Genomic DNA, 15,644 nt, shown 5'->3' with positions numbered 1-15,644 from the left:
GATTTTACCTCCTTCACATAGTTGTTGGCCAGATCCTGGGTTTTTTCGGGTATTAATCACGTAGTAATGTGGTACCACACACTACTAGACAATTAAACCTGGTTTCGATCCACATTTTAGAGGATAAAACCGGTTAGGTCTGGGTTAGGTCTGGGTTAAGTCTGGGTTATGCCCACATCAGGCTCATGATTTTGCCTTCTTCGCATACTTGTTGGCCAGATCCTTGGTTTTTTCGGGTTTGGATCCCGTACTAATGTGGTACCACACTGAAACAATCAATTATACCTGGATTCGATCCACATTTTAGGGGATAACACCGGTTAGGTCTGGGTTAGGTCTGGGTTATGCCCGCATCTGGCTCATGATTTTGCCTCCTTCGCATAATTGTTGGCCAGATCCTTGGTTTTTTCGGGTTTGGATCACGTACTAATGTGGTACCACACTGAAGCAGTCAATTAAACCTGGTTTCGATCCACATTTTAGGGGATAACACCGGTTAGGTCTGGGTTAGGTCTGGGTTGTGCCCGCCTCTGGCTCATGATTTTGCATTCTTCGCATAGTTGTTGGCCAGATCCTGGGTTTTTTCGGGTTTGGATCACGTACTAATGTGGTAACACACAGTAACAGTCAACTAAACCTGGATTCGGTCAGTGTTTTAGTCGGTAGCACCAGTTAGGTCTGGGTTAGGTCTGGGTTATGCCCGCATCTGGCTCATGATTTTGGCTTTTCCGCATTCTTGTTGGCCAGATCATGGGTTTTCTCTGGCTTGAATCACGCAGTAATGTGGTACCACACAGTAGCAGTCAATTAAACCTGGTTTCGATACACATTTCAGAGGATAAAACCGGTTAGGTCTGTGTTAGGTCTGGGTTATGCCCACATCAGGCTCATGATTTTGCCTTCTTCGCATACTTGTTGGCCAGATCCTTGGTTTTTTAAGGTTTGGATCACGTACTAATGTGATACCACACTGAAACAATCAATTAAACCTGGTTTCGATCCACATTTTAGAGGATAAAACCGGTTAGGTCTGAGTTTGGTCTGGGTTATGCCCGCATCTGGCTCATGATTTTGCATTCTTCGCATACTTGTTGGTCAGATCCTGGGTATTTTCGGGTTTGTATCACGTAGTAATGTGGTACCACACTGTAGCAGTCAATTAAACCTGGATTCGATCCACATTTTAGGGGATAACACCGGTTAGGTCTGGGTTAGGTCTGGGTTATGCCCGCATCTGGCTCATGATTTTGCCTCGTTCGCATACTTGTTGGCCAGATCCTTGGTTTTTTCGGGTTTGGATCACGTACTAATGTGGTACCACACTGAAGCAGTCAATTAAACCTGGTTTCGATCCACATTTTAGGGGATTACACCGGTTAGGTCTGGGTTAGGTCTGGGTTATGCCCGCATCTGGCTCATGATTTTGCATTCTTCGCATAGTTGTTGGCCAGATCCTGGTTTTTTAGGGTTTGGATCACGTAGTAATGTGGTACCACACTGTAACAGTCAATTAAACCTGGATTCGATCCACATTTTAGGGGATAACACCGGTTAGGTCTGGGTTAGGTCTGGGTTATGCCCGCATCTGGCTCATGATTTCGCCTTTTCCGCATTCTTGTTGACCTGATCCTGGGTTTTTTCGGTTTTGAATCACACCGTAATGTGGTACCACACAGAAACAGTCCATTAAACTTGGTTTCGATCAATATTTTAGAGGATAACACTGGTTAGGTCTGGGTTAGGTCTGGGTTATGCCCGCATCTGACCCATGATTTTGCCTTCTTCGCATAATTGTTGGCCAGATCCTTGGTTTTTTCGGGTTTGGATCACGTACTAATGTGGTACCACACTGAAGCAGTCAATTAAACCTGGTTTCGATCCACATTTTAGGGGATAACACCGGTTAGGTCTGGGTTAGGTCTGGGTTGTGCCCGCATCTGGCTCATGATTTTGCATTCTTCGCATAGTTGTTGGACAGATCCTTGGTTTTCTCTGGTTTGAATAACGTAGTAATGTGGTACCACACACTAACAGTCAATTAAACCTGGATTCGGTCAGTATTTTAGTCGGTAACACCGGTTAGGTCTGGATTAGGTCTGGGTTATGCCCGCATCTGGCTAATGATTTTACCTTCTTCGCATAGTTGTTGGCCAGATCCTGGGTTTTTTCGGGTATTAATCACGTAGTAATGTGGTACCACACAGTAACAGTCAATTAAACCTGGTTTCGATCCACATTTTAGAGGATAAAACCGGTTAGGTCTGGGTTAGGTCTGGGTTATGCCCACATCAGGCTCATGATTTTGCCTCCTTCGCATAATTGTTGGCCAGATCCTTGGTTTTTTCGGGTTTGGATCACGTACTAATGTGGTACCACACTGAAGCAGTCAATTAAACCTGGTTTCGATCCACATTTTAGGGGATAACACCGGTTAGGTCTGGGTTAGGTCTGGGTTGTGCCCGCATCTGGCTCATGATTTTGCATTCTTCGCATAGTTGTTGGCCAGATCCTGGGTTTTTTCGGGTTTGGATCACGTACTAATGCGGTACCACACTGAAGCAGTCAATTAAACCTGGTTTCGATCCACATTTTAGGGAATAACCCCGGTTAAGTTTGGGTTAGGTCTGGGTTATGCCCGCATCTGGCTCATGATTTTGCATTTTTCGCATACTTGTTGGTCAGATCCTGGGAATTTTCGGGTTTGTATCACGTAGTAATGTGGTAACACACAGTAACAGTCAATTAAACCTGGATTCGGTCAGTATTTTAGTCGGTAACACCAGTTAGGTCTGGGTTAGGTCTGGGTTATGCCCGCATCTGGCTCATGATTTTGGCTTTTCCGCATTCTTGTTGGCCAGATCATGGGTTTTCTCTGGCTTGAATCACGCAGTAATGTGGTACCACACAGTAGCAGTCAATTAAACCTGGTTTCGATACACATTTCAGAGGATAAAACCGGTTAGGTCTGTGTTAGGTCTGGGTTATGCCCACATCAGGCTCATGATTTTGCCTTCTTCGCATACTTGTTGGCCAGATCCTTGGTTTTTTAAGGTTTGGACCACGTACTAATGTGATACCACACTGAAACAATCAATTAAACCTGGTTTCGATCCAGATTTTAGAGGATAAAACCGGTTAGGTCTGAGTTTGGTCTGGGTTATGCCCGCATCTGGCTCATGATTTTGCATTCTTCGCATACTTGTTGGTCAGATCCTTGGTTTTCTCTGGTTTGAATAACGTAGTAATGTGGTACCACACACTAACAGTCAACTAAACGTGGATTCGGTCCGTATTTTAGTCGGTGACACCGGTTAGGTCTGGGTTTGGTCTGTGTTATGCCCTCATCTGGCTAGTGATTTTACCTTCTTCGCATAGTTGTTCGCCAGATCCTGGGTTGTTTCGGGAATTAATCAGGTAGTAATGTGGTACCACACAGTAACAGTCAATTAAACCTGGTTTCGATACACATTTCAGAGGATAAAACCGGTTAGGTCCGGGTTAGGTCTGGGGTATGCCCAAATCAGGCTCATGATTTTGCCTTCTTCTCATACTTGTTGGCCAGATCCTTGGTTTTTTCGGGTTTGGATCCCGTACTAATGTGGTACCACACTGAAACAATCAATTAAACCTGGTTTCGATCCACATTTTAGAGGATAATACCGGTTAGGTCTGAGTTAGGTCTGGGTTATGCCCGCATCTGGCTCATGATTTTGCATTCTTCGCATACTTGTTGGTCAGATCCTGGGAATTTTCGGGTTTGAATCACGTACTAATATGATACCACACTGAAGCAGTCAATTAAACCTGGTTTCGACCCACATTTTAGGGGATAACACCGGTTAGGTCTGGGTTAGGTCTGGGTTATGCCCGCATCTGGCTCATGATTTTGCATTCGTCGCATACTTGTTGGTCAGATCCTGGGTTTTATCGGTTTTGAATCACACAGTAATGTGGTACCACACAGAAACAGTCCATTAAACTTGGTTTCGATCAATATTTTAGAGGATAACACTGGTTAGGTCTGGGTTAGGTCTGGGTTATGCCCGCATCTGACCCATGATTTTGCCTTCTTCGAACACTTGTTGGACAGATCCTTGGTTTTCTCTGGTTTGAATAACGTAGTAATGTGGTACCACACACTAACAGTCAATTAAACCTGGATTCGGTCAGTATTTTAGTCGGTAACACCGGTTAGGTCAGGGTTAGGTCTGTGTTATGCCCTCATCTGGCTAATGATTTTACCTTCTTAGCATAGTTGTTGGCCAGATCCTGGGTTTTTTCGGGTATTAATCACGTAGTAATGAGGCACCACACAGTAACAGACAATTAAACCTGGTTTCGATCCACATGTTAGAGGATAAAACCGGTTAGGTCTGGGTTAGGTCTGGGTTATGCCCACATCAGGCTCATGATTTTGCCTTCCTCGCATTCTTGTTCGCCAGATCCTTGGTTTTCTCTGGTTTGAATCACGTACTAATGTGGTACCACACTGAAACAGTCAATTAAACCTGGTTTCGGTCTGTATTTTAGTCGGTAACACGGGCTAGGTCTGGGTTAGGTCTGGGTTATGCCCGCATCTGGCTAATGATTTTACCTTCTTCGCATAGTTGTTGGCCAGATCCTGGGTTTTTTCGGGTATTAATCACGTAGTAATGTGGTACCACACAGTAACAGTCAATTAAACCTGGATTCGATCCACATTTTAGAGGATAATACCGGTTAGGTCTGAGTTAGGTCTGGGTTATGCCCGCATCTGGCTAATGATTTTACCTTCTTCGCATAGTTGTTGGCCAGATCCTGGGTTTTTTCGGGTATTAATCACGTAGTAATGTGGTACCACACAGTAACAGTCAATTAAACCTGGTTTCGATCCACATTTTAGAGGATAAAACCGGTTAGGTCTGGGTTAGGTCTGGGTTATGCCCACATCAGGCTCATGATTTTGCCTTCCTCGCATTCTTGTTGGCCAGATCCTTGGATTTCTCTGGTTTGAATCACGTACTAATGTGGTACCATACAGTAACAGTCAATTAAACCTGGTTTCGATCCACATTTTAGAGGATAAAACCGGTTAGGTCTGAGTTAGGTCTGGGTTATGCCCGCATCTGGCTCATGATTTTGCATTCTTCGCATACTTGTTGGTCAGATCCTGGGAATTTTCGGGTTTTTTATCACGTAGTAATGTGGTAACACACAGTAACAGTCAATTAAACCTGGATTCGGTCAGTATTTTAGTCGGTAACACCGGTTAGGTCTGGGTAAGGTCTGGGTTATGCCCGCAACTGGCTCATGATTTTGCATTCTTGGAATACTTGTTGGTCAGATCCTGGGTTTTTTCTGGTTTGAATCACGTAGTAATTATGGTACCACACTGGAACAGTCCATTAAACTTGGTTTCGATCAATATTTTAGAGGATAACACCGGTTAGGTCTGGGTTAGGTCTGGGTTATAACCGCATCTGGCTCATGATTTTGCCTTTTCCGCATTCTTGTTGGCCAGATCCTGGGTTTTTTCGGGTTTGAATCACGCAGTAATGTGGTATCACACAGAAACAGTCCGTTACACTTGGATTCGATCAATATTTTAGAGTATAACACCGGTTAGGTCTGGGTTAGGTCTGGGTTATGCCCGCATCTGGCTCATGATTTTGCCTTCTTCGCATAGTTGTTGGCCAGATCCTGGGAATTTTCGGGTTTGTATCACGTAGTAATGTGGTACCACACAGTAACAGTCAATTAAACCTGGATTCGGTCAGTATTTTAGTCGGTAACACCGGTTCGGTCTGGGTTAGGTCTGGGTTATGCCTGCATCAGGCTCATGATTTTGCCTTCTTCGCATACTTGTTGGCCAGAACCTGGGTTTTCTCTGGTTTGAATAACGTAGTAATGTGGTACCACACACTAACAGTCAATTAAACCTGGTTTCGATCAATATTTTAGAGGATAAAACCGGTTAGGTCTGAGTTAGGTCTGGGTTATGCCCGCATCTGGCTCATGATTTTGCCTCCTTCGCATACTTGTTGGCCAGATCCTGGGTTTTTTTCGGGTTTGAATCACGTAGTAATGTTGTACCACACTGAAATAGTCGATTAAACTTGGTTTCGATCAATATTTTAGAGGATAACACCGGTTAGGTCTGGGTTAGGTCTGGGTTATGCCCGCATCTGGCTCATGATTTTGCGTTCTTCGCATACTTGTTGGCCAGATCCTGGGAATTTTCGGGTTTGTATCACGTAGTAATGTGGTACCACACAGTAACAGTCAATTAAACCTGGATTCGGTCAGTATTTTAGTCGGTAACACCGGTTAGGTCTGGGTTAGGTCTGGGTTATGACCGCATCTGGCTCATGATTTTGCCTTTTCCGCATTCTTGTTGGCCAGATCCTGGATTTTTTCGGGTTTGAATCACGCAGTAATGTGGTACCACACAGAAACAGTCCGTTAAACTTGGTTTCGATCAATATTTTAGAGGATAACACCGGTTAGGCCTGGGTTAGGTCTGGGTTATGCCCGCATCTGGCTCATGATTTTGCGTTCTTCGCATACTTGTTGGCCAGATCCTGGGTTTTTTTAGGGTTTGAATCACGTAGTAATGTGGTACCACAACGAAACAGACAATTAAACCTGGTTTCGATCCACATTTTAAAGGATAACACTGGTTAGGTCTGGGTTAGGTCTGGGTTATGCCCGCATCTGGCTCATGATTTTGCCTTCTTCGCATAGTTGTTGGCCAGATCCTGGGAATTTTCGTGATTGTATCTCGTAGTAATGTGACACCTCACTGAAACAGACAATTAAACCTGGTTCCGACCAATATTTTAGTCGGTAACTCAGGTTAGGTCTGGATTAGGTCTGGGTTATGCCCGCATTTGGCTCATGATTTTGCCTTCTTCGCATAGTTGTTGGCCAGATCCTGGGTTATTTCGGGTTTGAATCACGTACTAATATGATACCACACTGAAACAGTCAATTAAACCTGGTTTCGACCCACATTTTAGGGGATAACACCGGTTAGGTCTGGGTTAGGTCTGGGTTATGCCCGCATCTGGCTCATGATTTTGCATTCGTCGCATACTTGTTGGTCAGATCCTGGGTTTTATCGGTTTTGAATCACACAGTAATGTGGTACCACACAGAAACAGTCCATTAAACTTGGTTTCGATCAATATTTTAGAGGATAACACTGGTTAGGTCTGGGTTAGGTCTGGGTTATGCCCGCATCTGACCCATGATTTTGCCTTCTTCGAACACTTGTTGGACAGATCCTTGGTTTTCTCTGGTTTGAATAACGTAGTAATGTGGTACCACACACTAACAGTCAATTAAACCTGGATTCGGTCAGTATTTTAGTCGGTAACACCGGTTAGGTCTGGGTTAGGTCTGTGTTATGCCCTCATCTGGCTAATGATTTTACCTTCTTAGCATAGTTGTTGGCCAGATCCTGGGTTTTTTCGGGTATTAATCACGTAGTAATGGGGCACCACACAGTAACAGACAATTAAACCTGGTTTCGATCCACATTTTAGAGGATAAAACCGGTTAGGTCTGGGTTAGGTCTGGGTTATGCCCACATCAGGCTCATGATTTTGCCTTCCTCGCATTCTTGTTCGCCAGATCCTTGGTTTTCTCTGGTTTGAATCACGTACTAATGTGGTACCACACTGAAACAGTCAATTAAACCTGGTTTCGGTCTGTATTTTAGTCGGTAACACGGGCTAGGTCTGGGTTAGGTCTGGGTTATGCCCGCATCTGGCTAATGATTTTACCTTCATCGCATAGTTGTTGGCCAGATCCTGGGTTTTTTCGGGTATTAGTCACGTAGTAATGTGGTACCACACAGTAACAGTCAATTAAACCTGGATTCGATCCACATTTTAGAGGATAATACCGGTTAGGTCTGAGTTAGGTCTGGGTTATGCCCGCATCTGGCTCATGATTTTGCATACTTCGCATACTTGTTGGTCAGATCCTGGGAATTTTCGGGTTTGTATCACGTAGTAATGTGGTACCACACAGTAACAGTCAATTAAACCTGGATTCGGTCAGTATTTTAGTCGGTAACACCGGTTAGGTCTGGGTTAGGTCTGGTTTATGCCCGCATCTGGCTCATGATCTTGCATCCTTCGCATAGTTGTTGGCCAGATCCTGGGTTTTTTAGGGTTTGAATCACGTACTAATATGATACCACACTGAAGCAGTCAATTAAACCTGGTTTCGATCCACATTTTAGGGGATAACACCGGTTAGGTCAGGGTTAGGTCTGGGTTATGCCCGCATCTGGCTCATGATTTTGCATTCGTCGCATACTTGTTGGTCAGATCCTGGGTTTTTTCGGTTTTGAATCACACAGTAATGTGGTACCACACAGAAACAGTCCATTAAACTTGGTTTCGATCAATATTTTAGAGGATAACACTGGTTAGGTCTGGGTTAGGTCTGGGTTATGCCCGCATCTGACCCATGATTTTGCCTTCTTCGAACACTTGTTGGACAGATCCTTGGTTTTCTCTGGATTGAATAACGTAGTAATGTGGTACCATACAGTAACAGTCAATTAAACCTGGTTTCGATCCACATTTTAGAGAATAAAACCGGTTAGGTCTGAGTTAGGTCTGGGTTATGCCCGCATCTGGCTCGTGATTTTGCATTCTTCGCATACTTGTTGGCCAGATCCTGGGTTTTTTTAGGGTTTGAATCACGTAGTAATGTGGTACCACAACGAAACAGACAATTAAACCTGGTTTCGATCCACATTTTAAAGGATAACACTGGTTAGGTCTGGGTTAGGTCTGGGTTATGCCCGCATCTGGCTCATGATTTTGCCTTCTTCGCATAGTTGTTGGCCAGATCCTGGGAATTTTCGTGATTGTATCTCGTAGTAATGTGGTACCACACAGTAACAGTCAATTAAACCTGGATTCGGTCAGTATTTTAGTCGGTAACACCGGTACGGTCTGGGTTAGGTCTGGGTTATGCCTGCATCAGGCTCATGATTTTGCCTTCTTCGCATACTTGTTGGCCAGATCCTGGGTTTTTTAGGGTTTGAATCACGTAGTAATGTGGTACCACGTTGAAACAGTCAATTAAACCTGGTTTCGATCAATATTTTAGAGGATAAAACCGGTTAGGTCTGAGTTAGGTCTGGGTTATGCCCGCATCTGGCTCATGATTTTGCCTCCTTCGCATACTTGTTGGCCAGATCCTGGGTTTTTTTCGGGTTTGAATCACGTAGTAATGTTGTACCACACTGAAATAGTCGATTAAACTTGGTTTCGATCAATATTTTAGAGGATAACACCGGTTAGGTCTGGGTTAGGTCTGGGTTATGCCCGCATCTGGCTCATGATTTTGCGTTCTTCGCATACTTGTTGGCCAGATCCTGGGAATTTTCGGGTTTGTATCACGTAGTAATGTGGTACCACACAGTAACAGTCAATTAAACCTGGATTCGGTCAGTATTTTAGTCGGTAACACCGGTTAGGTCTGGGTTAGGTCTGGGTTATGACCGCATCTGGCTCATGATTTTGCCTTTTCCGCATTCTTGTTGGCCAGATCCTGGATTTTTTCGGGTTTGAATCACGCAGTAATGTGGTACCACACAGAAACAGTCCGTTAAACTTGGTTTCGATCAATATTTTAGAGGATAACACCGGTTAGGCCTGGGTTAGGTCTGGGTTATGCCCGCATCTGGCTCATGATTTTGCGTTCTTCGCATACTTGTTGGCCAGATCCTGGGTTTTTTTAGGGTTTGAATCACGTAGTAATGTGGTACCACAACGAAACAGACAATTAAACCTGGTTTCGATCCACATTTTAAAGGATAACACTGGTTAGGTCTGGGTTAGGTCTGGGTTATGCCCGCATCTGGCTCATGATTTTGCCTTCTTCGCATAGTTGTTGGCCAGATCCTGGGAATTTTCGTGATTGTATCTCGTAGTAATGTGACACCTCACTGAAACAGTCAATTAAACCTGGTTTCGACCCACATTTTAGGGGATAACACCGGTTAGGTCTGGGTTAGGTCTGGGTTATGCCCGCATCTGGCTCATGATTTTGCATTCGTCGCATACTTGTTGGTCAGATCCTGGGTTTTATCGGTTTTGAATCACACAGTAATGTGGTACCACACAGAAACAGTCCATTAAACTTGGTTTCGATCAATATTTTAGAGGATAACACTGGTTAGGTCTGGGTTAGGTCTGGGTTATGCCCGCATCTGACCCATGATTTTGCCTTCTTCGAACACTTGTTGGACAGATCCTTGGTTTTCTCTGGTTTGAATAACGTAGTAATGTGGTACCACACACTAACAGTCAATTAAACCTGGATTCGGTCAGTATTTTAGTCGGTAACACCGGTTAGGTCTGGGTTAGGTCTGTGTTATGCCCTCATCTGGCTAATGATTTTACCTTCTTAGCATAGTTGTTGGCCAGATCCTGGGTTTTTTCGGGTATTAATCACGTAGTAATGGGGCACCACACAGTAACAGACAATTAAACCTGGTTTCGATCCACATTTTAGAGGATAAAACCGGTTAGGTCTGGGTTAGTTCTGGGTTATGCCCACATCAGGCTCATGATTTTGCCTTCCTCGCATTCTTGTTCGCCAGATCCTTGGTTTTCTCTGGTTTGAATCACGTACTAATGTGGTACCACACTGAAACAGTCAATTAAACCTGGTTTCGGTCTGTATTTTAGTCGGTAACACGGGCTAGGTCTGGGTTAGGTCTGGGTTATGCCCGCATCTGGCTCATGATTTTGCCTTCTTCGCATAGTTGTTGGCCAGATCCTGGGAATTTTCGGGTTTGTATCACGTAGTAATGTGGTACCACACAGTAACAGTCAATTATACCTGGATTCGGTCAGTATTTTAGTCGGTAACACCGGTTAGGTCTGGGTTAGGTCTGGGTTATGCCCGCATCTGGCTCATGATTTTGCCTTCTTCGCATACTTGTTGGCCAGATCCTGGGTTTTTTTAGGGTTTGAATCACGTAGTAATGTGGTACCACAATGAAACAGACAATTAAACCTGGTTTCGATCCACATTTTAAAGGATAACACTGGTTAGGTCTGGGTTAGGTCTGGGTTATGCCTTCCTCGCTCATGATTTTGCCTTCCTCGCATTCTTGTTCGCCAGATCCTTGGTTTTCTCTGGTTTGAATCACGTACTAATGTGGTACCACACTGAAGCAGTCAATTAAACCTGGTTTCGGTCTGTATTTTAGTCGGTAACACGGGCTAGGTCTGGGTTAGGTCTGGGTTATGCCCGCATCTGGCTCATGAGTTTGCCTTTTCCGCATTCTTATTGGCCAGATCCTGGGTTTTTTCGGGGTTGAATCACGTAGTAATGTGGTACCACACAGTAACAGTCAATTAAACCTGGATTCGGTCAGTATTTTAGTCGGTAACACCGGTTAGGTCTGGGTTAGGTCTGGGTTATGACCGCATCTGGCTCATGATTTTGCCTTTTCCGCATTCTTGTTGGCCAGATCCTGGATTTTTTCGGGTTTGAATCACGCAGTAATGTGGTACCACACAGAAACAGTCCGTTAAACTTGGATTCGATCAATATTTTAGAATATAACACCGGTTAGGTCTCGGTTAGGTCTGGGTTATGCCCGCATCTGGCTCATGATTTTGCCTTCTTCGCATAGTTGTTGGCCAGATCCTGGGAATTTTCGGGTTTGTATCACGTAGTAATGTGGTACCACACAGTAACAGTCAATTAAACCTGGATTCGGTCAGTATTTTAGTCGGTAACACCGGTTAGGTCTGGGTTAGGTCTGGGTTATGCCCGCATCTGGCTCATGATTTTGCCTTCTTCGCATTCTTGTTGGCCAGATCCCGGGTTTTTTCGGGTTTGAATCACGCAGTAATGTGGTACCACACAGAAACAGTCAATTAATCCTGGTTTCGATCCACATTTTAGAGGATAAAACCGGTTAGGTCTGGGTAAGGTCTGGGTTATGCCCGCATCTGGCTCACGATTTCGCCTATTCCGCATTCTAGTTGGCCATATCCCGGGTTTTTTCGGGTTTGAATCACGCAGTAATGTGATACCACACAGAAACAGTCAATTAATCCTGGTTTCGATCCACATTTTAGAGGATAAAACCGGTTAGGTCTGGGTAAGGTCTGGGTTATGCCCGCATCTGGCTCATGATTTTGCCTTCTTCGCATAGTTGTTGGCCAGATCCTGGGTTTTTTCGGGTTTGAATCACGTAGTAATGTGGTACCACACAGTAACAGTCAATTAAACCTGGATTCGGTCAGTATTTTAGTCGGGAACACCGGTTAGGTCTGGGTTAGGTCTGGGTTATGCCAGCATCTGGCTCATGATTTTGCATTCTTCGCATACTTGTTGGTCAGATCCTGGGAATTTTCGGGTTTGTATCACGTAGTAATGTGGTAACACACAGTAACAGTCAATTAAACCTGGATTCGGTCAGTATTTTAGTCGGTAACACCAGTTAGGTCTGGGTTAGGTCTGGGTTATGCCCGCATCTGGCTAATGATTTTACCTTCTTCGCGTAGTTGTTGGCCAGATCCTGGGTTTTTTCGGGTATTAATCACGTAGTAATGTGATACCATACAGTAACAGTCAATTAAACCTGGTTTCGATCCACATTTTAGAGGATAAAACCGGTTAGGTCTGAGTTAGGTCTGGGTTATACCCGCATCTGGCTCTTGATTTTGCATTCTTCGCATACTTGTTGGTCAGATCCTGGGAATTTTCGGGTTTGAATCACGTAGTAATGTGGTACCACACAGTAACAGTCAACTAAACCTGGATTCGGTCAGTATTTTAGTCGGGAACACCGGTTAGGTCTGGGTTAGGTCCGGGTTATGCCCGCATCTGACTCATGATTTTGCCTTTTCCGCATTCTTGTTGGCCGGATCCTCGGTTTTCTCTGGTTTCAATCACGTAGTAATGTGGTACCACACTGAAACAGACAATTAAACCTGGTTTCGATCAATATTTTAGAGGATGAAACCGATTAGGTCTGGGTTAGGTCTGGGTTATGCCCGCATCTGGCTCATGATTTTGCCTTCTTCGCATACTTGTTGGTCAGATCCTGGGTTTTTTCGGGTTTGAATCACGTAGTTATTACGGTACCACACTGAAACAGTCCATTATACTTGGTTTCGATCAATATTTTAGAGGATAAGAACGGTTAGGTCTGGGTTAGGTCTGGGTTATGCCCGCATCTGGCTCATGATTTTGCCTTCTTCGAACACTTGTTGGACAGATCCTTGGTTTTCTCTGGTTTGAATAACGTAGTAATGTGGTACCACACAGTAACAGTCAATTAAACCTGGATTCGGTCAGTATTTCAGTCGGTAACACCGGTTAGGTCTGGGTTAGGTCTGGGTTATGCCCGCATCTGACTCATGATTTTGCCTTTTCCGCATTCTTGTTGGCCGGATCCTCGGTGTTCTCTGGTTTCAATCACGCAGTAATGTGGTACCACACTGAAACAGACAATTAAACCTGGTTTCGATCAATATTTTAGAGGATGAAACCGATTAGGTCTGGGTTAGGTCTGGGTTATGCCCGCATCTGGCTAATGATTTTACCTTCTTCGCATAGTTGTTGGCTAGATTCTGGGTTTTTTCGGGTATTAATCACGTAGTAATGTGGAACCATACAGTAACAGTCAATTAAACCTGGTTTCGATCCACATTTTAGAAGATAAAACCGGTTAGGTCTGAGTTAGGTCTGGGTAATGCCCCCATCTGGCTCATGATTTTGCATTCTTCGCATACTTGTTGACCAGATCCTGGGTTTTTCCGGGTTTGAATCACGTAGTAATGTGGTACCACAATGAAACAGACAATTAAACCTGGTTTCGATCCACATTTTAAAGGATAACACTGGTTAGGTCTGGGTTAGGTCAAGGTTATGCCCGCATCTGGCTCATGATTCTGCCTTCTTCGCATAGTTGTTGGCCAGATCCTGGGAATTTTCGTGTTTGTATCTCGTAGTAATGTGGTACCACGTTGAAACAGTCAATTAAACCTGGTTTCGATCAATATTTTAGAGGATAAAACCGGTTAGGTCTGGGTTAGGTCTGGGTTATGCCCACGTCAGGCTCATGATTATGCCTTCCTCGCATAGTTGTTGGCCAGATCCTGGGTTTTTTAGGGTTTGAATCACGTAGTAATGTGGTACCACAATGAAACAGTCAATTAAACCTGGTTTCGATCCACATTTTAATGGATAACACTGGTTAGGTCTGGGTTAGGTCTGGGTTATGCCCGCATCTGGCTCATGATTTTGCCTTCTTCGCATAGTTGTTGGCCAGATCCTGGAAATTTTCGGGTTTGTATCACGTAGTAATGTGGTACCACACAGTAACAGTCAATTAAACCTGGATTCGGTCAGTATTTTAGTCGGTAACACCAGTTAGGTCTGGGTTAGGTCTGGGTTATGCCCGCAACTGGCTCATGATTTTGCATTCTTGGAATACTTGTTGGTCAGATCCTGGGTTTTTTCTGGTTTGAATCACGTAGTAATTATGGTACCACACTGGAACAGTCCATTAAACTTGGTTTCGATCAATATTTTAGAGGATAACACCGGTTAGGTCTGGGTTAGGTCTGGGTTATAACCGCATCTGGCTCATGATTTTGCCTTTTCCGCATTCTTGTTGGCCGGATCCTCGGTGTTCTCTGGTTTCAATCACGCAGTAATGTGGTACCACACTGAAACAGACAATTAAACCTGGTTTCGATCAATATTTTAGAGGATGAAACCGATTAGGTCTGGGTTAGGTCTGGGTTATGCCCGCATCTGGCTAATGATTTTACCTTCTTCGCATAGTTGTTGGCTAGATTCTGGGTTTTTTCGGGTATTAATCACGTAGTAATGTGGAACCATACAGTAACAGTCAATTAAACCTGGTTTCGATCCACATTTTAGAAGATAAAACCGGTTAGGTCTGAGTTAGGTCTGGGTAATGCCCCCATCTGGCTCATGATTTTGCATTCTTCGCATACTTGTTGACCAGATCCTGGGTTTTTCCGGGTTTGAATCACGTAGTAATGTGGTACCACAATGAAACAGACAATTAAACCTGGTTTCGATCCACATTTTAAAGGATAACACTGGTTAGGTCTGGGTTAGGTCTGGGTTATACCCGCATCTGGCTCTTGATTTTGCATTCTTCGCATACTTGTTGGTCAGATCCTGGGAATTTTCGGGTTTGAATCACGTAGTAATGTGGTACCACACAGTAACAGTCAACTAAACCTGGATTCGGTCAGTATTTTAGTCGGGAACACCGGTTAGGTCTGGGTTAGGTCCGGGTTATGCCCGCATCTGACTCATGATTTTGCCTTTTCCGCATTCTTGTTGGCCGGATCCTCGGTTTTCTCTGGTTTCAATCACGTAGTAATGTGGTACCACACTGAAACAGACAATTAAACCTGGTTTCGATCAATATTTTAGAGGATGAAACCGATTAGGTCTGGGTTAGGTCTGGGTTATGCCCGCATCTGGCTCATGATTTTGCCTTCTTCGCATACTTGTTGGTCAGATCCTGGGTTTTTTCGGGTTTGAATCACGTAGTTATTACGGTACCACACTGAAACAGTCCATTATACTTGGTTTCGATCAATATTTTAGAGGATAAGAACGGTTAG

This window comes from Colletes latitarsis, chromosome 3, assembly GCF_051014445.1.
Source record: "Colletes latitarsis isolate SP2378_abdomen chromosome 3, iyColLati1, whole genome shotgun sequence".
Classification (NCBI taxonomy): domain Eukaryota; kingdom Metazoa; phylum Arthropoda; class Insecta; order Hymenoptera; family Colletidae; genus Colletes; species Colletes latitarsis.
This window is presented reverse-complemented; position numbering follows the sequence as displayed.